This window comes from Chinchilla lanigera, unplaced genomic scaffold (genome assembly GCF_000276665.1).
Source record: "Chinchilla lanigera isolate Chin_1 unplaced genomic scaffold, ChiLan1.0 scaffold00099, whole genome shotgun sequence".
Lineage (NCBI taxonomy): Eukaryota > Metazoa > Chordata > Mammalia > Rodentia > Chinchillidae > Chinchilla > Chinchilla lanigera.
The window spans coordinates 4,267,551-4,292,394 of NW_004955500.1; positions in this window are offsets into that span (position 1 = coordinate 4,267,551).

Sequence of the window (24,844 nt, forward strand, 5' to 3'; positions counted from 1 at the left end):
ATGCCCATCAGTAGATGAAAGGATAAAGAAAATGTGACATATATGCACAATGAAATATTATCCAACCATTTCTCTTTTTACCTTCAAAGCTGGTCTTCAGGAGAGGGTCATCTATTTTCTGTCTCTTCTTTCTGCCATTCACTCCTCCAGCTTTTTGTACAAGCTGACATCTTCCTCTTCCTTCCTACAGAGAGACCTGCTCTTCCCTAAATAATTAAGGATCTCTCTTGCTAAATTCAGTGGTCAGTGTTGGTCCTTGTCTTCTTCAGTTTTCTTGAGCTGGTAATATGTGTTCTTTCTAATTGAAGTATTTAAGGTGAGACTTAAGTACTATTACTACTGCCATTAATAATGGAAGACAATGTTCCACATTTCTGGAACTGGTGCCACCATCCACCTGCACTCTAGATAAAATTATCAGGGCACACTTAACATTTCCCACAAAGTCTTGTTACTTGTCATCTTCTAAATATTTCTACAATCTGTTGGTTTCACCTTCTTACTATCAACTGGCACTCTAATCCAAGTCTTCATTAATTTTAGCTGATTCTGATGTAACAACCACTATAATTTATGTCCCATGTGGGAAAAGAGTTTGTCTCTTTTATTCACTACTGTTTCCTCAGAGACTGGAACAATTCTGGGTTACATAAAGACATATAATAAATACTTGTTGAATGAATGACTGGAGGACCTTTCCAACTAGCCTTCTCCTATCCACCTTTGTGCCTACAAGATTTTTTTCTTCATAAAGAAATACTTTAGCGATTAGATAAGTGCTTCTCTATCTTACTAGCACTGTCAGATTGCTCTCCAAAGTAATAACATTAACCCCACTCACTATATAATTTCATGTGCTCTATATCCTTGACTAAACCTCGTATTGTGAGACTTCTTTTCCAATCTCCTATGTGTAAAATGGTATCTCGTTCTTCTGTTTGTATTTCCCTAAAAATTAGTACGGTCAAGTATCTCACCGTATATTTAGTAACCTCTGGGACTGTCTTTTTGGTGAAATAATATCATGTATCTTTTGCTTCATGGTATTTTCCTAGTTCTCAGTTCTTTTTAAATAAATTAGTACACCAATCATAAATCAGTTATATATACTTCATATTCCTCTAGGCAATAGTCTTTATTTTTAAAATGTATTTAAATATACAGCCTTTGAATTTTTATCTGATCAAAACACCCTTATTTTCCAGTATTTTTATGATTAAATTCTAATTTTAAAACTTTAGGTTATAGATATTAGCTCATGTTTTCTTGCAAATTTTTTAAATCTCTTCTTTTCACACATACATATTTAATTTACCTGCAAATATGTTTTGTGTTTGGTGTAGGATACAGAGCTTACTCTGTAAACGCATAAGAAAACCACTGCTCATAGAAGATGTGAAGAGACAGTGCTGAATTTCCCACCGGTCAGGCACAGTCTCTCAGAGAGCAAACTTTTGATCTTTGTTTTTTTAGTACATGTTTCCAATAAATCATGACTACATTCATCCTGAGAGTTCATCTTTTTTACTTCCCCTTCCTTTTGGCTCCTGTCCCATCCCTTCATCTCTAGCTCCCCTTCACACTGGCAAAAGGTCTACCTCCCTGCTTCCTGTCCTCTGTCTTTTCTTTTGCTCTTTAAGTTATTTATACTGTGAGCTTCTCATGTTAGGAAAACCACATGATACTTAAGCTTCTGTGTCTGACTTATTTCTCTAAGGTTTGTGGTCTCCAGGTACATTTGTTTTCCTACAGAAGAGTAAAATTTATCCTCTTTTATGGCTGAGTAGGACTCCATTGTGTACATACATCGTATTTTCTGTATACATTCATCTTCTGATGAACACAGGTAGGCTACTTCAAATATTTAAATATTATGAGTTATGCTGCTATAATGTATCACTGTAATATAATGTCTTTAACTTTTTGTGGAAGATACCCAGAAAGGGAATACCTAGGTCAAATGGAATTTAGATTTTTGAGGAATCTCCATAATGATTTCCACAGTGGCTGTACTAGTTTATACTCCCACAAGCAATATAGAAACACTCTCTTCTACCCCACAACCTGTCCAGCATTTGTTGTTGTTGTTGTTTTTTAGTTCCTGGCAATAGCTATTCTTTCTGTAGTAACATGAAATCTCAGTGTTGTTTTAATTTGCGTGTCTCTAATGGCCAAAGATGTTGAACATTTTTTCATGTTCTTATTGGCCATTTGTATTACTTCTTCATAAAAATGTCTGCTCATTTCAATTGCCTGTTTTTATTGGCTTCTTTATTTTAGGGAGTCTAATTTTTGAGGTACTTATATGTTCTAGATACTGGGCCTCTGTCTGAGGATTAGCTGGCAAAAATATTTTCCCATTCTGTTGGTTGCCTTTTCACTTTGTTGGTTGTTTCCTTTGTTGTATAGAAGTTTTCTAATTTGATATAATCCTATTTGTTGATTCTTATTATTTCTTGTGTAATTGGAGATCTGTTTAGAAAGTCCTTACCTATTCCTATGTCTCCAAGAGTTTTAGTTATTTTATCTTTAAGCAGATTGTTTCTGTTTAAACACCTAAGTCCTAGATTCATTTTAATTTTATTTTGATGCATGAGAGATGTGGGCCTAGATTCAGCTTTCTGCCTACGAATAACTCGTTTTCCCAGCACCATTTGTTGAAAAAGCTATCTTTCCTCCAGGGTATGTTTTTTGCCCCTTTTTCAAAGATCAGATGTCTGAATTGTCCTGGGATTATTTCTGTATCCTCTACTCTGTTCCATTGATCCATGTGGCTATTTTACATCAGCTCCATGCCGTTTTTATAACTGTAGCTTTGTAGATCACTCTTGCTTTGCTCCTGTTGCCCATGGTTACTTTTGCCATTCTGAGTCTCTTCTTGTTCCATATAAATTTTAGGACTGTTTTTTCTAGTTCTGTGAAAAATGCTATTGGTATTTTGTGAGGGATTACATTAAATCTATTAATCAATGGTAACATGGACATTTTGACCATATTAGTTCTGCCTATCCAGGAACAGGGGATATCTTCAATTTTCTGCAATCTTATTCAATCTTTTTTTTTTTCAGAGTACTAGAGCTTCTATTGTGGGTGCTTTTCTTTTCCTTGGTTAAGTTAATACCTAGGTATTTAACTGTTTAAAGCTATTGTGAATGATAATATTTATTCTATTTCTTTCTCAATGTGCTCATTGTTGGTGTACAGGAAAACTATTGATTTTAAGCACTGTGTTTGTTTTTTATTCTGCTACTTTGCTGAATTTGCTTATTAGTTCTAGGAGTCTTTTGGTGGAATTTTTGGATTTTCTGTGTAGAGGATTATGTCATCTGCAAATAAGGATGGTTTGACTTCTTCCTTTCCTGTATGTTTCTTCTATATTTCTTTCACTTGCCTGATTGCATTGGCTAAAGTTTCAAGTAATGTATTGACCAGGAGTGGCAAGAGTGGACAACCTCGTCTTTTTCCTGATTTTAGGGGAAAACACTTCAGTTTTTCTCCATTTAGTGTGATGTTAATACTGGAACACTAGGGTTGTGTCCCATGGTGATACAGAATGAAACTGCAGATAGAGGAGATGGAGTGTGCACAAATTTACTTAAATTTTATTTATTTAAAAGATATGAAGGCAAGAAAGTAGAGTTCCTGCTAGCTAGGAGGGGATCCTGAGTGTGATACCCACAAAGACTATTTGCCTAGGAGTTTTTAGGGGATTGATAAAGGAACTCAGGCAATTGTGCAAATAATATGATCTCTAACGTATAGGAGAATATGTATTTTTTAGAGTCAAATCTATGAAGTGTTATGCACTACCTGGGCAGAGCCTATGCCCCCTTGAGCCAACGGCCTGCCTGTCATGCTGTGGGCAGGTCCCTGACAGCCACAGAACACCTGAAAGAATTTTTTATAATATCCTTCGAGGACGGTGACTAACAGATTCTATTTTGGGCTTCTTGAACTCCTTTCTGGGGTTGCTATCCTGACTGTGTAATAGAACCCTGACCCCTGTCTCAACGTTGGCCGTAGGCCTGTCATAAATGGATTTTATCAGATTGAGATAATGTCCTTCTATGCCTATTCTCTTCAGGGCTTTCATCATAAATGGATGTTAAATTTTGTCAAGGACTTTTTCTGCAGCTACTGAGATGATCATGTGGTTTTTGTCACCGCTTCTGTTTAAGTGATGTATTACATTTATTGATTTATGTATGTTGAACTATTGTTACACACATCCAAGGATAAAGTGTACTTGATCATGACATATGATCTCTTCATTGTTTGTTGCATCCTGTTTGACAGTATCTTGTTGAGAATTTTTGCATCTAGTCACTAAAGAGATCAGCTTGTATTTTTCTTTTTTTGTTAAAGTTCTCATCTGTTTCAGTGTCAGAATAATGCTAACTTCCAAGAATGAGTTTGGCAGTCCTCGGTCCCTTTCAATTTCATTGAAGCATTTGAATACTATTGCCATTAGATCTTCCATGAAGTTCTTGCAGAATTTTGCACTCAATCTATCAGGTCCTGGACTTTCCTTAGTTGGAGAGGTTTTTATTACTACCTGAATTTCATTGTCTATTATTGGACTGGTCATCATTTTTGTACCTTTTGGTTCAGTTTTGGTAATTCATATATAGAAATCTGTCTATTTCTTTTAGCTTCTCCCCTTTATTAGAGTACAGATTCTCAAAGTAGTTAGATCCTCTGGATCTTGGAGGTGTTCATGGTGATTTTACCTTTTTCATTACTGGGTTTTTTTTCTCCTTCTTTTGGTAAGTTTGACTAAGAGTTTGCCTATTTTATTTAATCCTTTTGAAGGAATGGTCTTTGATTCATTATTTCCTCCCTGATCCTTATAATTTCTTTCCCTGTACCAGTCTTAGATTTAGATTTTTCTTGTTTTTGTGGGGACTTGAGGTCCATGATTAGGTGTTTTGAGGGTGCTCACTCTTCTTTTGATGTGGGCATTCGTATCTATACACCTTCCCCTGAGAACTCCTTTCATTGTGTTCCATAGGTTCTGCCATGTTGTACTGGCATTATCTTTGGATTCTAGGAAGTGTTTGATTTCTTCTGGGACTTACTGATTGTTCAATAGTATAATGCTTAATCTCTATATACTTACATAATTTCTGTGGTTTCTTTTGACACTGAATTCTAGTTTCACAGAACTTTGAACTGACAGGCTAGGTGTGGTGGTGTACACCTGTAATCCCAGCACTTGGGAGGCTGAGGCAGGAGGATCATTGTGAGTTTGAGGCCAGCCTGAACTGCATAGTGAAACCTTGTTTAAAAAAAAAAACTTTGAACTGATAATATGCATGGGATTATTTCAATTCTTCTGTATTTAAACAAGCTTTATGGCCTAGTATAGGGTATATTTTTGGAGAAAATTCTGTGCACTTCCAAGAAAATGTATTCTGTTGTAGCTGGGTTGGACACTGTAGATGTCTAAGTCTATGTACTCAAAGGTGTGGTTCAGTTCTGATATATCTTTGTAGTTTTTCTTCTAGTTGACCTATTTGTAAAACTGGGATATTGAGGTCCCCATCATGATGCTATTGATGTTTATCTGATCTTTTATTCTATTCATATTTGTTTTATAAATTTGGGTGTGCTGGTACTCAGTGTATATTTGTAACTGTTATCTCTTCCTGTTGAATTGTTCCCTTTAGCAGTATGTGACCTTCTTTGTCTATTCTGATCAGTTTTGGTTCAAAATCTCTGTCTAAAAACAGTACAGTGATTTCTGCTTGCTTTAGGGCTCCTGTTGCATGAAAATTTGTTTTCCATCCTTTGATTTTTAACATATGGGTTTTTTTAAATATCAATTTTGTGTGCAGCATACCATTGGATTTTATTTTTTAATCCATTCTACCAATCTGTGTCTCTAGATTAGGGAATGAGACCATTTACATTGAGAATTACTACCGAAAGGTATTAACCGATTCCTTTCATTGCACTGTTTCTCTGTGCTGATTCTTTTATTTTTCGCTGCTGTTTAACTTCTCTACTTGTTTGCTGTGTTCATTCCAGTAGGCCTTTTGTCATTGATGGCTTCATTGTCTCTGTCGTAGTTATGAACTTCTTAAGGTATTCTTCATCATGGAAGGTCTTAATTTATCCATCAATTTTGAAAATAGTTCTGTAGGATATATTAATCTGGCTGAAAGTTACCTTCTTTTAGGATTTGAAGAACTTCCCTTCATACTTTCCTGGCCTTCAAGGTTTATATTAAGAAATTTGCAGTAAGTCTAACAGGTTACTTTTACAGGTGAATTTTTGTTTTTCTTTAACAGCTTTCAAGATTCTGTCCTTGGGTTGGACTTCTGGGATTTAGACTATGAAGTGTTGTGGGGAAGTTCCTTTCTGATTGAGGCTACTGGGGGTTCTGTATGTATCACTTGCCTGCATGTTGAGTTCTTTCTTAAAAATAGGAAAGTTTTCTGTTATGATTTCTGTGAACAGATTTTCTATGCCATTTGTATCATTTTCTAATTCTAATTCCAGTTCATCGTAGGTTAGTCTTTGTGTTACCTAGCAGCTATTGGACCCATTTCGCACGACGTCTTACTGTTTTTAATATCTCTGATTATATGGTGACCTGCATCAGCTCTGTCTTCTAGGTCTAACCCTCTCTCCCCACATTGGTCATTTTAGTTGCCTGTACTTTCAGAAGAATTTATCTCCTGGGTTTCTGTTACCTTTTTGTGGACTCTAATTTTTGGCAAGACTGGTCATTCATGCCTTGTATCATTTTGGTTAGCTCAGGTAGCTTTTCATTTGTATCTTTTTGAAACTCATTTTGCTCATTTTGTTTTAGGTCCAGTATCTGTTTAATTATGTCATCTTTGACCTCGTTGCACAGCTTATTGATCTGAGGTTGTCTGTTGCTTTGTTTCTTCTTTTATCACTCCATATATTTCAGCTGTTTGGCTTTTTATTTCCTCCACATCAATGACAATTGGATCAGCTTTGGGGGAGTAAGGCGTTTTGGGAGACATTTTGTTGCCTTTTTTTCTCATGTTTCTTTTTTTTTTTCCTGCTGGGAGGTGAGGATCAATTGAATTGGAAAGACATTTTGCCAGTATGGAAATCTCTTTAACTACTGCCTGCTTTGCAGTAATGTGATTTTGGCTTTATTTGCATTTTAGTATTTATCTACCACTTTGACCTGCTCAGTTTAGTAGGAGTAGACAAGGCAGTATAAGGAGGGAATCCCTACCAGCTGTATCATCAACAGGTCCAAGCATACATCAGTCATGTACAATAAAATTCTTTTTAACAATTTCAGTCTTTTATCAATGCCCTATACAAAGTGTACTAGACTGCTACTAACATACTGGGATCTGCTGAGGGGCAGAAGGTAAAAGAAATGGAGTAAGTCAGTAACAAGAAGAGAGAAGAGATGTATAAAACAGGTGAAAAATAAGAGATTGGGCTCTGTTGGAATCATTTTTCATTTTAAAGAGAATAAAAAATCAAAATGACACAGAATTTCAAAACAAGATGATGGGAAAGTAACAATGGTTACTATATTGCATATTATTATCTTCAAAATAGTTGCTCAGATTACCAGATATAGGCATGTAAGATTGATCAAACAATATAAGCACTAACTGTTCCTTTCAATGAACTGATAGAAATTGGTAGTACAATTATCATAGCTATCATGTGTGTGTGTTTGTGTATTTTCTCCCCCTTTTTTTTTTCTTCTTTCACTCATCCCAGTTGTTCTTTCCTGTTGAGCAGTTTCTTTCCCTTTCACAATATCTACTGTACCTTTTAGATCTTGTTTACTCTTTCAGTTTCTTACACTAGGGAGACAATATGCTATTTTTATAGCTGGAGTAAAGGGCTAGTGCTGAGGTAGTTTGAGAGACTACTGGTGGGAGCAGAAGGGACACAAGGGGGGAGTACCTGGAGACTGAGGGAAGCTGTGAGACGTCTGAACCTGTTCGTATGTGGAGAGCTTATGCTGGGCTCCTCTTATGCTTGGCAGTTCTCTTTAGGTTTACCTTGACTTGCCCATGAAAGGCACTATTCAGATCAAGGCACTGGTTAATTCTTAAACTCCTTTGCACGTATACCGACATCTCCTATACATATATGCTTGACAAAAGGAAGATTGGAAGCAAAGGGAGGTAAAAGGATAAGACAGAGGGAAAGAGAGAGAGAAAAGAAAAACAAAAATAAAAAACCACAACCAAAAATAAAAAACTCGAAGTGGTTGCATAAACACAAAATTAAAGAAGTATCACATTGCTATCTGTACTGCAATCCGAGTTCGCCTAGTGAGCTCTTCCCTTCACGCTCACAGGTGGGAAAGCTGCGGCCTGTGAGGCATCCAGACAGTCCCGGGGCCTGGTTCTCTCTGGCGCCCACGCTGTCCTCCAAGCATGGCTGTGACTGCAAGTTCCCTTTCCTTCTTATGCTTCCCAGTCCACACACACGGTCTGTTTTGCAAGTCTCCGAGGGGGTCCCTTCCTAGCACCTGCCCAACTGCCTGCCTGTGAGAGGGGAGGCTTGTCCTCCAGATGGACCCCTGAGCCTGCCTTTCCACTGAAAGCCGTGCTGCGTGCGTGTCACCTGGAGGACTTTGCCTTTGTTTTAAGGTGTGATCTCCCAGTTAATTCAAGCAGCGAAGGGTACGGTGTGATTGACTTAGTTCCAAGTCTTCTGCCAATTTCCCCCAGGACCCACTCACTCCCTGCTCCTGTTCCCACCTGGCAAATTCTTTACCTGTGTCTGTACTCTTCCTCCCCGAGTCTTCCGCCAAGAGTGCTGCACATGCCCTAGAGCAAAGGCATCACTCCCAGCTCTCTGCTCTGGGTTCTTCCCATTTACTCGCCCTAAAGGGTCCTTTCCCAGAGAAAAGGTAAAGCCCTGGGCCCTGCTGTGTTTAGCAGCCCCTGGCAGGGAATAGAGGAGACCCCTATGCAGCTCCCTGATGGTGAGCAGTGGGAAGCAAACAGGTGTCCCCCAGGCACAAGACATGCGGTGCTGGCGGAAGACTGGGCAACTCTCCATTCCTGGTCCAGTCTGGACTCATCTCCCCAGGCGCTCGCCTTTTGCAGAGGCTGCCTACTTATCTGCTATATCCCCTCTGATGTGGTGTCTTCAACACTCAGGTGCTGGTCCCTGATCATGGCTGTGCATCTGTCTCCACCTTCCCCACACTCCACTGGTGCCCGCTCAAACACCGCTCGCCCTCTCTGTTTCTCTGATGCCCTGATTTGCCCATGCTGTATCTCAGTCACAGTGTTCCTCTTCCCAGTGGGGAAGGCAGGAAGGTTAGGAGCTATTTCCGGTGGCCTGGATGCCGCTGAGGTGCAGACTTCCTCCACTGGGACACCTGACCCTCTCCTCAGATGGCAGACGCACCAGACCTGCTGTGTACAGGGTGCTGCAGTCCAGGTTCTAGCTTCCCTCTCTAGCCGGCCCCCCAGCCCCGCCATACTGGGCTTGGATCCGGTGAATTCCTCCTTCTATTCACCTTCTTTTATGCGGCTTTCTTTCCAGCCCCTTTCCAACTACACCTAAAGTTTCCCAGCACACGTCTCAGAGTCACCCTGTCTCACCAGCGCCACTTAGCAGGCCATGATGGAACCTCCACAAGCGGGTTTGGACAGTATGGAATTCAGAGATCGGCAGGTTTTTGAAGATGTAAGTGGATCGATATTATCTGTAGTTGGAGTCGCACCGTTTCTCAGGTAAGACAGTGGCTGAGACGTCACGTCTTTGTAGTGAATGCGCCTCTCGCCGGTGGCCTTCAGAAGAAGACGGCTGACACTGTTTGTTTAACTTGCAAAAGTGCAATGCCTTGTGTTAGTTAGCTTCCCACGCCTGGAACGAGCACCTCACGGACGAGCTCACAAACGGGAAACTTTATTTTGGCTCACGGCTTTGGAAGGTGCAGTCCATGACCAGTTGGGTCGGTCACAGCACATCATGGCAGGAGCGCCTGCAGAACAAACCTGCTCTCCTCATGGCCAGAGAGTGAAAAAGAGAGAGCAAGAGACGAGTCCCATGGCCCCTCAAGGTTATGCCCCAAATGGCCCAAAGATCTCCCCGAAAATCCAACTCTTAAAGTTTCCACCATGTCCCAAAAGCACCAAGCTGGGGAACAAGCCTCTAAGATACAGGCTTTTGGGGGACACTCAAAATCTAAAGCATAATATTCACCGAAGGGAGCTATCATTCATATAGCAAAAATATTTCAAACCAATTCAGGGGGCTGCTACTACGGTTATAGAACAGTTTGTCTTAGAGGAAGCTCATGGAAAGTTTAAAAAATTGCAGTTCTTCCTTTTGTTTCTCAGTTATCCAGAAATGTAGAAGAGATTGTTATATGGTTTTCTAGATCTTACCATGGTTGTTGAATCAAAATTTGGTTTATAGAAATCTGACTTCTACATTGAGCACTGAGCAGTGTAATTTTTATCCTGTGATGACCTGGAGTCATGCAAGTCATCTGTCAGGAAACTAGCCACACAGAAGCATTTAAGATTCTGGACAAGAGACCAACAACTGTGAGATAAACAAATAGCTGGATTTAAGAAAGGATAAGAAGATGCTCCAGAGCTAGGCCAGATGAAGGAAACAATTCCCAACTATTCCCAGAGTTCATTTTAAACAGTCGGACTCCTCCTTTTATTTTAGCTAAGATATAGGTTGTTTATTCCTGAAGAGTTAATTCAGTACTACATGAAGTGCTAGCCATGAGCATAATTTCCCCTGGTTGGCCAAAAGAAAGTGTGTGTGTCTGTGTGTGTGTGTGCACATGTGTGTGTCTTCTATTTTTAGTTATAATATCTGTGTTTACAATATCAAGCTGTTGCATAAATCTTTCACAGTCTTCCAGATAATTTGTCTGATTTTTAATTGCTGATAGTTAATAAAATCTCCTATTGTGTTTCCCATAATTGTTATTCTTTGTAGATCTTCTAATAATTTAGAATTACCTTCCTTCTAATAGTGTTTCTTCTTTAGATTTATTTTGTCTGATGTTATTATGGTTTCATCAGCTTTGTACTACATCTTTCTTGGTATATTTTTACATTGTTTTAGTTTTAAGTGCTTTGTGTCCTTGTATTTTAGATGTGGGTTTTATTTTTATTTATTTATTTATTTATTTTGTGTTTTTTTTCAATACTGGGAATTGAACTCATGACCTCGTGCTTCCTAGGCCAGCGCTGTGCCACTGAGCTAAATCCCCAGTCCCTGTGCTGTTGTTTTGTTTGTTTGTTTGCTTGTTTTTTCTGGTACCAGGAATCGAACTCACAACGTCACACTTGCCAGGCAGGCACTGTGCCGCTGAGCTAAACCCCAGCCCCAAGATGTGGGTTTTAAATGTAGCTGGAATTTTAAAATCTCCTCTGATAATCTCAGTCTTCTAACTAATAAATTTAGTTCATTTATATTCATTGAAACTACTTATATCTTTTACCATTTTGTCTTGTGCTTTCTACTTATCTTTCTCTAGTATTCTTTCTCTTCCCTTCTTTCTTGCTTGCTATTAGATTACTATTTTATTTATTCTCTTTTCTCTCTCTACTAGATGAAATATATGTATTTTTTTTTATTTTGTAATGGTTAATGAATATTAGGCTAAAGTTAATGAATATTTGTATAGTTGTTCTTAATAATTTTAACTCTAACTACAACTCTACTTATATATTATTTTTCCTCAGTATTTGGTGATTGAACTCAGGGTTTACTGCATTGAGCTATATCCCAATCTCTTTCTTATTTTTTATTTTGAGACAGGGCCCAATTAAGCTACTGATTTGCCTAGAATGAGCTCAAGTTTGTGATCCTCCTGCCTCAGCCTGCCCCAGTGCCAGACTTACAGGCATGTGCCATCATGCCTGGCATAATCTTATTCTTATATCCTTAATATGATGATTATTTAAAATACCTGACTGCAAATTTCTTAATGTAGTATTCTGGGGCTGGGGATTTAGCTCAGTGGCAAAGCGGCTGCCTGGCAAGCGCAAGGTCATGAGTTTGGTTCCTGGTACCAGAGAAAAAAACCAAAAAAAAAAAAAATGTAGTATTCCTTTTTGCACTTCATTAATATATTTCTGTGTTCATAATCCATCTTTATGAAGTACATTCTCTTTCTAATGAATGTTAATTCTTGCAGAAAATATCTTCAGTTTTGTATCATTCTTGAGTTTGAATGATTATTTAGCTATGTGTGAATTTTACAATTATTTTCTCTAGAACTTTGGAGATATTATTCCATTTCTTCTGGCTCCTACTGCTATTGGTTCAAACAACTATCCTTCCTTTTAGCCATCTTTTCATCCTTGGTTGTTTTATTATTTCTGTTTCACTGTTATTTATCTAGTGATTACATTTTTTCCTCTTTAAAAGTATTCCCTTCAGAGGGGAGAAGAAAAAGAAAAAAGAGAAAAAATATCTATATGTATACACAGCATAGCTAGGATAATTGCACTACTAATATCTGTTGGTTTATTGAAAGGAACTGTTAATGTGTAATTGTCTGATCAATCTTATATGCCTATATCTGGTTATCTGTGCAACCATTTTGCAAAATTTATGTGTATATACAACAATAGCTGGGATAGGTGTATTGCAGATGTCTGTGGTTTACTGAAAGAAACAGTTAATGCTTAAAATTATCTTTTTTCTTGACCAATTTTCCACGCTTGTATCTGGTACTCAGAACGACTGATCTGAAGACAACAACATACAGTAGAAGAACCATTGTTGAACTCCTACCATCTTGCATGGTGAAGCTCTGCATCATTTCCAATGTTTGTTTTTTATTACTTGTTACTGTCTTTGGTTGTTTGATCGATCTTACATTCTTACATCTGGTAGACTGAGCAACTTCACTGAAGATAACAGTATGTAATATAGCAACCATTGTTAATTCCTATCATTTTGTTTTGAGGTCATGTATCATTTTTGTTGTTTTTGTATGGTTTTGTTTTTGTCTTCATTGTTGTTGTTTTGTTAGTTCTTTCCTATTTAAAATAAAAAATTGTTCCCCTCAGAATATGTAGTTCTTACATTGAATGAAACTCCCTGACTGTGAGGATTCACCTACAGAAGTCTCCTGCTTATGATAGCTCAAATTAACAATTTTTCAATTTTACCATTGTACAAAAGCATATCCCATGTATCAGTCTGTTTTTCACTTTCAGTACAGTATTCAATAAGTTGAATATTCAACACTTTATTTTAAAGGAAGTTTCTGTTAGAAGTTTTTGCCCACCTGTAGGCTAGTGCAAGCATATTTAAGGTGAAAAAGACACAGCAGTGATATTCAGTCAGTGTAAAAAGTAAATTACGATGGTTTTATCAGGATGTACGTTGTGCATTGAGAATTATCTGTAATCCACATTGCAAATTGAGAATTACCTGTATTTGTTTAGCTCTGGAAGTTTTCTCAGCTAGTATCCCCTAAATATTATTTCACTCCCAACCATTTTCTAGTCTCTCTCCACTGAAATCCTTGGACCAAATTTTTATGTCCTTTTTTGGCTCCATTTTTCATTTCTTTGAACTTCTCTGTCACCTTTTTATCTGTTTAGTCTGTTACATAATTTTCACATATCTGTATTCCAGATACAATTTCTCTCTTCAGTTGTTTACTTCGCTGTTTAGTGGAATTCTTACTGTAATATTTACATTTTTATTTAATTTTAGGTGTTTTATGATTTTGTCTTTCACATACTTGTGGGTATTTGTATAACATGTTGATCTTTTGTATCATATTGACCTAGGCTCAACTGGCTGTAAGATCAGGGAGTTCAGGGAAGGCTTCCTGAGAGAGAGTCAGTCAAGCTGAGATCAGAAAGACATTTTCCAGGTGAAGCTAGGACAGAGACAAGGCTCTCAGGCAGCAGCAATAGTGTGTGCTAATTATTTGGTACTGTCTTAAAATAATTTAAACACACTTATTTTAAATCTTCTTTCAATAACTTGGCTACCTGAAGACCATAAGGTTCTATACCTGTTGCTTAATGCATTGTATGAAATTGGTTTTCAATTGGTTGCTTATTTTTACATTGCAATTTTAGATTGTACAGTCATTTGTGATAGTTTTATCTTGTAGAAATCTACCCTGACTTTAACATGTATTACTCTCGAAATATTTTATAGTTTTTCATTTCAGTTTTCCTTGTCCTGCCAAGATGAGCTCTTAAGAAGATGCAAATTATGGAACTGAACTGAAATCCAAGTTATATATTCAAAATGAATATGTCATATTTTATACTATAATTTTTAGTTTTGAATTCCTTTATGCCAGATTTTTCTTGTTTTTGGCTCTTTAGACAAGGCTTCACCATTTAGTGCAGGCTGGCCTTGACCTCACTACATAACCTAGGCTGGCCTCATACTCACAGAAATGCTCCTGCCTCAGCCACCTGAGTACTGGGATTATAGGCTTGCACTACCATGCTCAGCTATGCCAGATTTTAAATTTTATTTAATTTTCCCACCTTACCAAATGTAAAAATGTTTTCTATTTTACCAGGTCTCAAATTAACCGTTTATAATTTATAAAGCCTAATCATAACCCTGTGTCACTGATTTTCTTTTTTATTTTATGTAAATTTTTTAAAAATAGAGTGTGAAATCCTTAATACACCCTTCAGATCCCTGAATGTGATTTCTGGTAACCTTGCCAGCCTCGTCCCAATCCACTTGCCCCTGCGTTACTGCCCTCTGCTCAGCTCCTCGGGGTGTGATGTTCCCTCGCACCCTTGCGCCTTCGTACGTACTGTTCTCTCTGCCATACTGTTTGTCTCCATCCTGGCTGTGCCTGGAAAGGCCCACTTGTCTTTCTGGTCTCAGCTTGAATGACCCTCCTTCAGAAGCCTTCCCCGAACTTCCTAATCTTACAGCCATGCAAAGTTAGGCCCCCTCGTTATTTGCTCTCAAAGAACCCTCAAGATTTTCTTTATGTGTGATTAAATTGTCTTCACAAACATAATGGTTGTCCCCTAAATTTGAACAACACCCATATAAATGAGTTTTGGCCAGTTTTGTTCATCCCAACCAGTTCATACTTTACTCCTGTTCGAGAGTAAATCAAACAATGCTTACCACTGTGATTTGAAGTAGACATACCCATTTTTATTCAGTATAAACTTGCGGCAAAGAACGGTACCAAGAAATCAAACTAGTCTTTCAAATAGAAATTTCACTGAGGTTTTCCAAACGATGGGAAATAAATGATCTTCATTCCAGGCAAGGAAATAATTTTTGAAATAGTAATTCTTGTTAAATTTTATTATTTCAGAAGTAATCACAAATATGTACAATTAATAAACTACTAGATAGTGTTATTGCCTACACTGGCCATTGGTAATTACTTTTGTTATCTAAATTATATTTCACGTATACTGACATCCATTAAAAAAACTAAGTAATGCATTTCATATAAAATAAGCTCTGTAATAAGGATACTCTCTAATGGAAACAAAAAAGAAAAAAACTCGTTTCACATTGACGAGGAGGAAGCCCAAGAAAGAAATATATCATAATAAAACATAGAACACAAACTTAATCTTAAAATATGACTACTTAGCTAATCAAGTTTAGTCTCCTTAATATGTAGACATTTTATTACAAGGCATCTAACTAAACAAAGTACTCTTTGATTCAAATAATTCTTATTCTGTTCTTTTAACAAAGCTGATTTGCTTCTTACATTGAGATTCATAACTCTGGTTTAATATTTTTTCATTTTCAAAAAAGGAGCTTATTACTATTTCTCCACATGGGCCACATTGTACATAGCAAAAAACACAGGTTAAACACAATATATAGATACCAAACTGTATATAATTTCATAATGAAATTCTTTCAATTTCATTCTTTTTACTCCCCAAAAGACATCAAAATGACTCTTCATGGATTTTTTTTAACTGTGCCGTTTTTCTGGTTTTCTTCTGCAAATGATTCCCAATGTGCTTTGCTACCACCGGTCCTTTCTTTACCAGGTATCTCAGCCTCTTCCCTTCTTGTGGTCTGTATTTTCCCCAATCAAATCATCATGCCCATATATCACATATATTTGAGCATACGAATATAATTCTCCATGTGGGCTGTTTACTTTGAATGATAGGAAGATTAGAAAGCACAGCTCTGATCTCACTCAGCTGCATGGCTTTAAATACCATACCTACGAAAATGATTTCCGAGTTTACATCTCCAGCTCCAACTACCCACTATATGCCCGTTACTATGCTTGGTTCTAAGGACCCAGAAATAAACAAACTTTTGCTGACCTAGTCTTATGTTCTCCAGAAAAGACAAACAGCACAAGAGACATATATAAATTGCATTGGCAAATGGAAATAATTGCTATAAAGTAAAGAAGACAAAGGGAATAGAATTCGAAGTAATGCTATTTTATTTAGGATTTTCAAAAAGGCCTTTCTAAGGAGGTAATATTTGGACAAAAATATGAGTGGAGTGAGGGCACGGGTCATGGAAATACCTGAGAAAGATAATTAGAAACTGAAGAACAGCAGCTACAAGGTCCTGAGGTGAGGGCACACTTGGCACTTGGTCATTCTGTGCTGTTTTTCCTTCTTAGTACTTGTTGGCAGTACACGCAGGTTACAGTCCTCTTGGGGCACGGATACACGTACATAACACAGCTAGATTCTTTTTCAGTCCCTTTCCCTCCCAACTCCTGCCCCTCTTCTCTAAATTCCTTTTCCCCATTTTTGTTCTTGTTGATATTATTAATCTTACTCATGTTAATGATATGTAATATTTAGATTCATTGAGATTATTAGGTTCCTGCTCCTGGCATATCTTTATTTTACTTATTTCCCTTACCTTCCTCCCCTCTTCTCACCCATGCTCTCTTGGTCCCCTTCCCATTTGGAAGAGATCTACCCCTTGTCTCTTTCTATCGAACCTGTATTGAGCTCACTGTACTTCACCTCCCTCAAAGGTACTACATGGTATTTAGTGATTTCTTTCATAGAACATTACATTTTCCAAGTGTATCAATTTTCCTACACATTTCTCAAATTTGTCCTTCTTTGTATCCAGAGAGTGTTCCATTAAATATGGATGCCACATTTTCTTTATCCAGTCATCTGTTGCTATATATACAGAGTGGTTGTTACAGCATGTGCTCAGATGTCCCTCCCAAAGCCTCATGTGGTCATAGCTGGGACTTTTTCAAAGGTGGCTGGATCTAAGTGTGTGATGCTGGGACTGATTCATGGTGCAATGTTAGGATCAAGGGCACTAGGGTTAAGGGTATGAGTGCTACCCACTGTAAGTAGCTTGGATAAGATATAAGGGTAAAAAAGCTGTGGTCATCCATTGTTTTTTTGCTACTTTCTGCTTGCCATGAACTGTTTCTCCTCTCTGATGCCTGTCTGCTACAACACCATACCTTGGAGCCAGCTGAATATGGACTAAAGCCTCTACACACAATGAGCAAAATAAACATTTCCTTCTTTAACTTTGGGTCAGATATTTTGTCTCAGCAATGAAATAAGTAACAAAGACAGAATTTGGTACCAGAAGTGGGGTCACTGCTGTGCCTATACCTGATGATGTTGTTCAGGAACCTTTGGGACTGGTTTGTGGGAAGAGTTTGGAAAAGTTCTAAGGTGCCAGCTGAAAAAGCCGAGCTGGAATACCTGAGGCTGTACTTGATGGGAGATTCTGATCAGAGCTCAGAAGACCAGAATGCTGATAGAAATTCTGCCAGTGATTGAACACCAGGCTCAAGAGGTTTCTGCTGGGAAGAAGGACTGAACTGGTTGTTTGACTCCAGGTGATGGGTGTTATGCCTTGGCACAAAGTTTGTCTGCATTATGTTCATGTCCAGAGACTTTGCTTAAGACTGAGATTAAGAGTGGCAGACCACTTAATCATGCAGAAGAAATGTCAAGGCAGTCTAATGTGGTGGTGGAGGCATGACTACTGTTGGGGGCTTTTAGCCAGATTTATGTTGAGAGTCAAGAGCAAATAGCCCAGCAGAATGGTGTAAAACATTTTGCATTTGGCCAGAAAGGAAGCACCAGTAAAGCTGTGGACTGCAAAGGTAGAGCAGAGGAAATCTTGATTGCTGTGAAGAAACAGAATAGAAAAAAAACGGCCTGAGGGCATCACAAGAAGCAACAGGTCTCTACCTTTGCAGCCTCAAAATTGCAAAAGTGAAACACTGCTGTGAGAAGGAAGCCCCCAGAGCACCATGTTTCCAAATGGCAGCAGCCTAAGGAAGCTGCTCCTCAGGATTTGGTTCATAGACACTGGCTCCCCACAGCCAAGAAAGAAGGAAGCCTGGCTATTTGTTCAGCTGGCAGCAGACCTTGGTATCACCCCATTATGCTGGTTTTAGGTGCACATAGAAGGCAAGACTTCTGGGGTCAGAAAGGTTTCCACTCATATTTGAAAAGAAGGCCTGGGAGGTCAGGCAGTGTGCCCCTGAGAGAATAGTGTATAAAGCTGTGAGTGTGAAGGCAAAGGTTGAGTGGATTCCCCAGGATATAGGAAAAGCCAAGAACATGGGTTGTCTAAGGCAAGCTGCAAAGAGTGAGCAAAGCTAGCCAGAAAGAAGCCATGGAAACTACAACTACCATAAGTGTCACTGGGGTGGAGTAACCCAAACCATTCGGAGTTTACAACTTTCCAAAGATTGCTAGTGATGCTGGAAGTGGAACTGTGAGATTTAATGCATGCCTTGCTGTTTTTTGGTCCTACTTTGTTCCCGTTCCTTGCCACCCGCCTATCTGTAAGTTTCTGAGTGGAAATGTCTTTTGCCATTGAATGTTGGGAGTATTTAACTTTCTTTTCATTTATACAGGGGCTTATAGATAAGAGTTTGCCTTAAATCTTAGAGGATACTTGGACTGTCCAGCAATGCTGAAACTATTAGGTTTTTCGCAGTTCTGGGAGTTGAACTAAATGCCTTTTGCATAAAGAGATATGCATGAGTCTTTAGGGGTGCATGGGCCGAATGTTATGGCTTGCGTTTAGATGTTCCCCCAAAGCCTCATGTCATCATAGGTGAGGCTTTTTCAGAGGAGGCTAGATCTGGAGTGTGAGATGCTGGAGTTGATTCATGGTGCAATGCTGGAATCAAGCACTCTAGGATTAAGGGTATGAGTACTGCCCACCTAAGTTGCTTGGATAAGATATAAGAGACAGAAAGAGCTGTGATTGTCCTTGTTGCTTTGCTACCTTCTGCCAACCATAAACTATCTCTCCTTTGTGATGCCCCTCTGCCATACCACTCTGCCTTGGATTTAGCTGATTATTAACTGAAATCTTTACAATTTCAGTAAACCTTTCCTCCTTTAACTTTGGCTGCTGGGTATTTTGTCTTAACAATAAGAGAATTAAAGTGATTTTGTAGAACAGGAAGAAGGCCACTGTCATGGGTGATTGGGGAGAGAGGAGATGATGTGGGGGAAGTAGCCTTGGAGCAGATCATTTTCTAGCTTCATAGATCATCCAAGGGACTTTGGGTTTCATTTTAAGTGTGATAGAAATAAGATCAAGAGCAGGTTAATGATGAGCTCACATTGTAGAGGAGTCACTTTGGCCTCCAAGTAATGGAAGGGAATGGAAAATGTCGGAGTGACAGTTAACAGTGACTCGAACTAGGCTGGAGGTAAGAGAAGTAATTAAAATGGTCATAATTGGAGACCACTTTAAGTTTAGCTTCTAGATTTACTAATGGACTAGGAAGGATTACTCTTTTTTAAATTTTAGCAAAATGCCAAGTGCTATGATCTCATCATCCATGGATACTTTTTAGTTTAGAATGTCTTGGGAACATTCTGGTGAAGGCGTTGCTTAAGAAATTACATATATCCAATTTGTTTGGTGTTTGGAGTTTGGATTTCAGGGGAGAGTGGCAGCTGGAGGTACAAACTTGGATATCACATGTATGATAGTTAAGCTACGCAACTAGGTGCGATCTGGACTGCTTTCTAGTCTTTCTCACATCATGGCTCACATAGAAAAATATGTGAAAGGATAAATAGACAACGCTGCCTGAACTGAAGGTGAACCTCCAAGAGTTGCATGTTAGGAATATGTGTGCAATGTCCACTCAAACTAGTTTGGAAAATAATTTTAAAAATAAGCATGGCACTTTCTAACATTTAGAGGTCAAGAGGTAAAAGAGGAATTAGCCAAGAGACTGAAAAAAAGGGTTTTTGGTAAAGTGGGAAGAAAGTCATGACTATGTCTACTCTCGGCAGCCAGGTAAAGAAAACGGCTCAAGGCAGAAAAATAATTAACTAATCACCTGCTAAAAGGCTGGATGAAATAAGGACCAAGAACTCATTTCCAGATGAACAAACTGAGGTTCAGAGAGGTTAGCCCAGGGCTGGAATGAGGCCTGAGAGTATGTATTTCTGGGTGGGCTTGTTTGTTTGTTTGAGACAGGGTCTCTCTATGTAGTTTGAACTCATGATGTAGCCCAGGCTGGCCTTGAACTTGAGGCAGTCCTCCTATCTCAGCCTCCCAACTGCTGGGATTACAGGTATGCAACATGCCCAATCTGACAGTCTCTATTTCTATTGAAATTTGAGATGATTTCAAATCTTGCTAATATATGAACCCCACACTGAGTAGCAGTACTCCTCTGTATTATAGTCTCCTGCATAGTTGTTCTTTCTTTAATTTTGAGATAAGAAGTACATTTTTTAAATTGCCTATTATGGTTGGCAATTTCTTTTTTCTGTTTTTCTGAGACAAGCTCTCACCATATTGCCCAGGCTAACTTTGAACGCTGTGTAGTCCAAGCCAGCCTTGAATTTGTGATCTTCCTGCTTCAGCATCCTGAGTCCTGGCCCTTCAGGGCTGTGCCACTGCAACTGGCTAACAATAATTACTTTCATGTAATCCAGAAGATGAAACCCAGATCAGAATGGGTTCCAAAGAATATAGGAGATAAAAAGGAGCAGTGATGCATTTAAGGAAATAGTTGAATTTTATTGTAAAGGGGAGCTGAGTAATGGGCCTGTGTAAGCTTTGTTATTTTATGGCTTTACATTTTTGGGGGGGGGGGCTTTGTTTTTAGGGCACTGTTATTACAGCACACTCACAGACTAACAAGAATAACCCAATAAAAAGGAAAAACTAATATTTCAGAAGAAAGGCAATACATGGCAGAAGCTACGTCCCAGGGTAGGTGAGAGGATCCTAAGCTGTACACCTGGGTTACTGGGGTCTGTGTTCAACCCAACTATTTTCTTTACCTAAGAACATGGACAATCCATCTGTTTTAAGAGGTAGTAAAGCCAAAGCCACAAGTGCAGATATAAGTGGGTCAGATTTGTGGGTGGAAAAATATGGAAATTCTTAACTGATTACTTTTCTATTGAGTGAAATAAATGAAGATAACAGTAGTGAGTGGAGAACAATGCTATATTTGAAAAGAAAGAAAACAGTGCTTAAAAAGAAAAGTATTTTCAATGAATGAGACGTGAGCTTGCTAGGGAAAGGCTGAAGAGCCCACTTGAGATTTATGGTAAAAGTGATAGTGGGAGCACTGTATATGCTCCTGAGTTCAGCAGCACCAGGAACAGCAGCAAAGAAGTTAGAGCTGAGCTAGTACGGTTTGAGTATTGTCCATGAATTCAGAGGCGAGCAGGGAAGGCAGTAAGCTGAGTGAGAGGGAAGGAAGTGGTCACAGTGGTAGACCATGGTACTGAGGCTGGGTAAAAAGAAGTCCAAGTAGATAGCGTGGGTGATAAGCTAAAAATGTTTGTCTGGTCAGCAAATGGTCCCTGTGAGATGAAAGCATTGCTAATTTCCAACTGTTGGAAAAACTGTTAAAAGATACAAGGTGGTACTCTAGAGCAGTGGTGGTGAACCTATGGCACATATGTTGGGGTTTTGTGGGGGGGGTTGGTGGGTTTTTTTGTTTGTTTGTTTTTTGTCTTTTTGAGACAGGGTCTAGCTATGCAGTTCTTGATCTCACTTTGTAGCCTAGGCTGGTCTCAAACTCACACCAATTCTCCTGCCTCAGCCTCCCAAGTGCTGGGATTACAGGCGTGTGCCACCACACCTGGACGTACATTAGTTTTTTAAATTTATTTTTTATTTTTTGGAAGACAAAAGATGGTAATGCATGAGTTGGTTTTGTCTAAACCAAAACCGCAGTATTCGGGTTTAATGGCAGTGTCGGCACTTTGCAATAAATAAGCGGGTTTTGGGTTGCAGTGTGGGTGCTTGTCTCTAAAAGGCTCACCACCACACTGTAGACAGTGCGTGCTTGCTGTTGAGGGTGATATCTTGGTAATGACAGTGCTATAAGTTGCAGGCTGGAGTGAAGCAGGATCAGAGGGAGCACTGAAGTTCTGAGAGGAAACAGCTGTGTGGAAACAAATCACAGAGAATGCTACTAGGTCACGGCATCACATGCCGTCATCTGAAAGTGATAAGGGATGTACTCAAATCTTTAGTGAACAAGAAAAACTGAAAACGAAATTTTTAAAAAATAAGAAAAACTGACCAAGATTGTGGACTCCAGTAGCATGGTGCAGTATAGGGTAATAATCAGACATAATTCCTCAAAGAAGAGGAGTTTATTTTAAAGCAAGGAGGTAAGAATAACCCTAAGGAGTAAAAAGGCTCCTGCTCCTAGTTCCCCTACCTCCATGCCAGAGGTTTTTGAAATGAGAGAGGGAAGCAACCCTCACCTGAGAAGACCCGGCTGACGCTATCTCCTTGGGGAAGCACCGGACTTTGAAGAAAGCATTTCGAGTAGGAATTGGAGGACAGAGGGGAATTTGCTAATGACAGTAAATTGGAGAAGGCATAGTGGAGGCATTTAGGGGTCAACGAGGGGTAGGATTTGGGTTAGCTTACTAAATGTACAGTCACAGAACAAGTCCAATTACAAAACAAGTCTAGTGCAAAAAGACCTTTAGGGCTCAGCCTTCTGGTGATGACTTAGACAGGAAAATGTGATGCAAGAGGAGAGTGGAAGATTTGTCCCTTGCCTTTCCAGTCAAATGTCCAGCTTAACTCCCTGAATGCTTCTACCTATTTAAAGTTCTCCACCCTCCAGATTTACCAGCCATCCCAAGATTTCCTGTCTGCCTTTGCCCCTTCTGCTTTTCATCGCTGCCTCGTACTTCTCCACTGCTGTGTCTAAGAAACATTAACATTCTCATCCTGCTGGAATCCATCTCTCCACATACCTCAATAGTTGCTACCCTATTCTGCCATATACATATATTTTTCCCATCATAGATGTTGAGCTCCGAGACTGCAGTTATGGGGTGGCCTACATCCTGCAGAGTATCCAAAACTGTGCTCAAAGGTCAAAAGAACTGTAATTAGTTAAAATTTCCCCTTTATTCCCAAGCCTCTAGAATTCAGCATTACGTCCAAAATGACAATAAAGATTCCCATAGAAGGCCCAAATACAGGTGATTCTGCTGCTGTTGCCTCCTTCCCCCCAATTCCAAACTCTGTGGCTGATGCTTTACAAGATAAACAGTATAGGGCTATGAAGAGCCGTTTTTAAACACAGGATTTCAGTAACTTACCCAGGTGACCTTGAACTGTTGATCTTCCTGCCTCATCCCCCAAGTCTCTGGTACTACAGGCGTCTGCCACCACACCTCGCCTGAACAGTCCCTTTTGATGGTAGCACCTATTCAAGACACAGAAATAAAATATTGTCCAAGTCAGGCTGGAAGCCAGAAAAACTTAGCATTCCCAAGTTCTTTCTTTAATATGAAAATATAAAATATGGCACCTAGAAGACTCTGATTTCATAATAATGGCTACAGCCAAGGATAGCTTAATCTCCAAAGTTATTCTGTTTACCACTACTACACGTACATGTACTTTAAACCCTAATTTCTGTTTTTATAATTAAAATATTTAAAGACATTTTTAATCAGTTAGCTGTATCTGCCTTTATTACAACAAGTGGCATGTATAATTGTTCTGCATTGCCAGGCGTGATGGCGCATGCCTGTAATCCCAGCACTCAGAAGGCTGAGGCAGGAGGATGGCTGCAAGTTTGAGTCCAGCCTGGGCTACAAAGTGAGTTCAAGGCAAGCTCAAACTGCATAGTGAGACCCTGTCTCAAAAAAGGCAAAAAAAAAAAAACAATTTTCTGCCATGATGTGATTTAACAGTGTGAATACAATTTTAAGTTCACTATAAAAGGAAACTATGTGGATTTCACAGCTTAAAAACTTATTTTCCTACATAAGCATATTTTTGGGTTTTAACTTTGCTAAAAAGATTTATTTTAAGATGTTCCCACTTTATTTTTGAATGTCTTTGTATTTTGTTTCTTTTTGTGCCTAGTAATACTTAATCTTCTTACTATAAACCTTCTGTGTGATTTGTACGCATGTACTGCTTTTCAACCTCGATGAGCTGTTCTCACATTCTTTCAAACACACGATAGAGTTGAGTTTTAAGTTTCTGACTTGTTATAAATAATTACTCCTAAAAGAATCCTATGTGAAATTAAAACCTTTCTGTGGAACATGAGTTCAGCTTCTTGATTACTGTCAAATCACTGCTGGAATACTCTTAGCAGAGTACTGCAGAACCGGGGAGGGAGCATGTCAGGGTGCAGCAGTCTCCCCTTGTCTGTAGCATCGATTTCTGGACCTTCAGTTACCTGTGGTCAACTACAGTCACAAAATTATAAATGGAAAGTTCCAGAAGTAAACAACGCGTAAGTTCTAAATAACTCTGATACAGTATATTGCTGTCATCGCCCTGTGTTAGTATTATTGTTCTTCAACTCTTACGATGCCTGCTGTACAAATTAAACTGTGTTGTGGGTGTGGGGAGGAGCAAAGTGTGTCTATAAAGCTCAGTATTTTTTTTTAATTTTAAA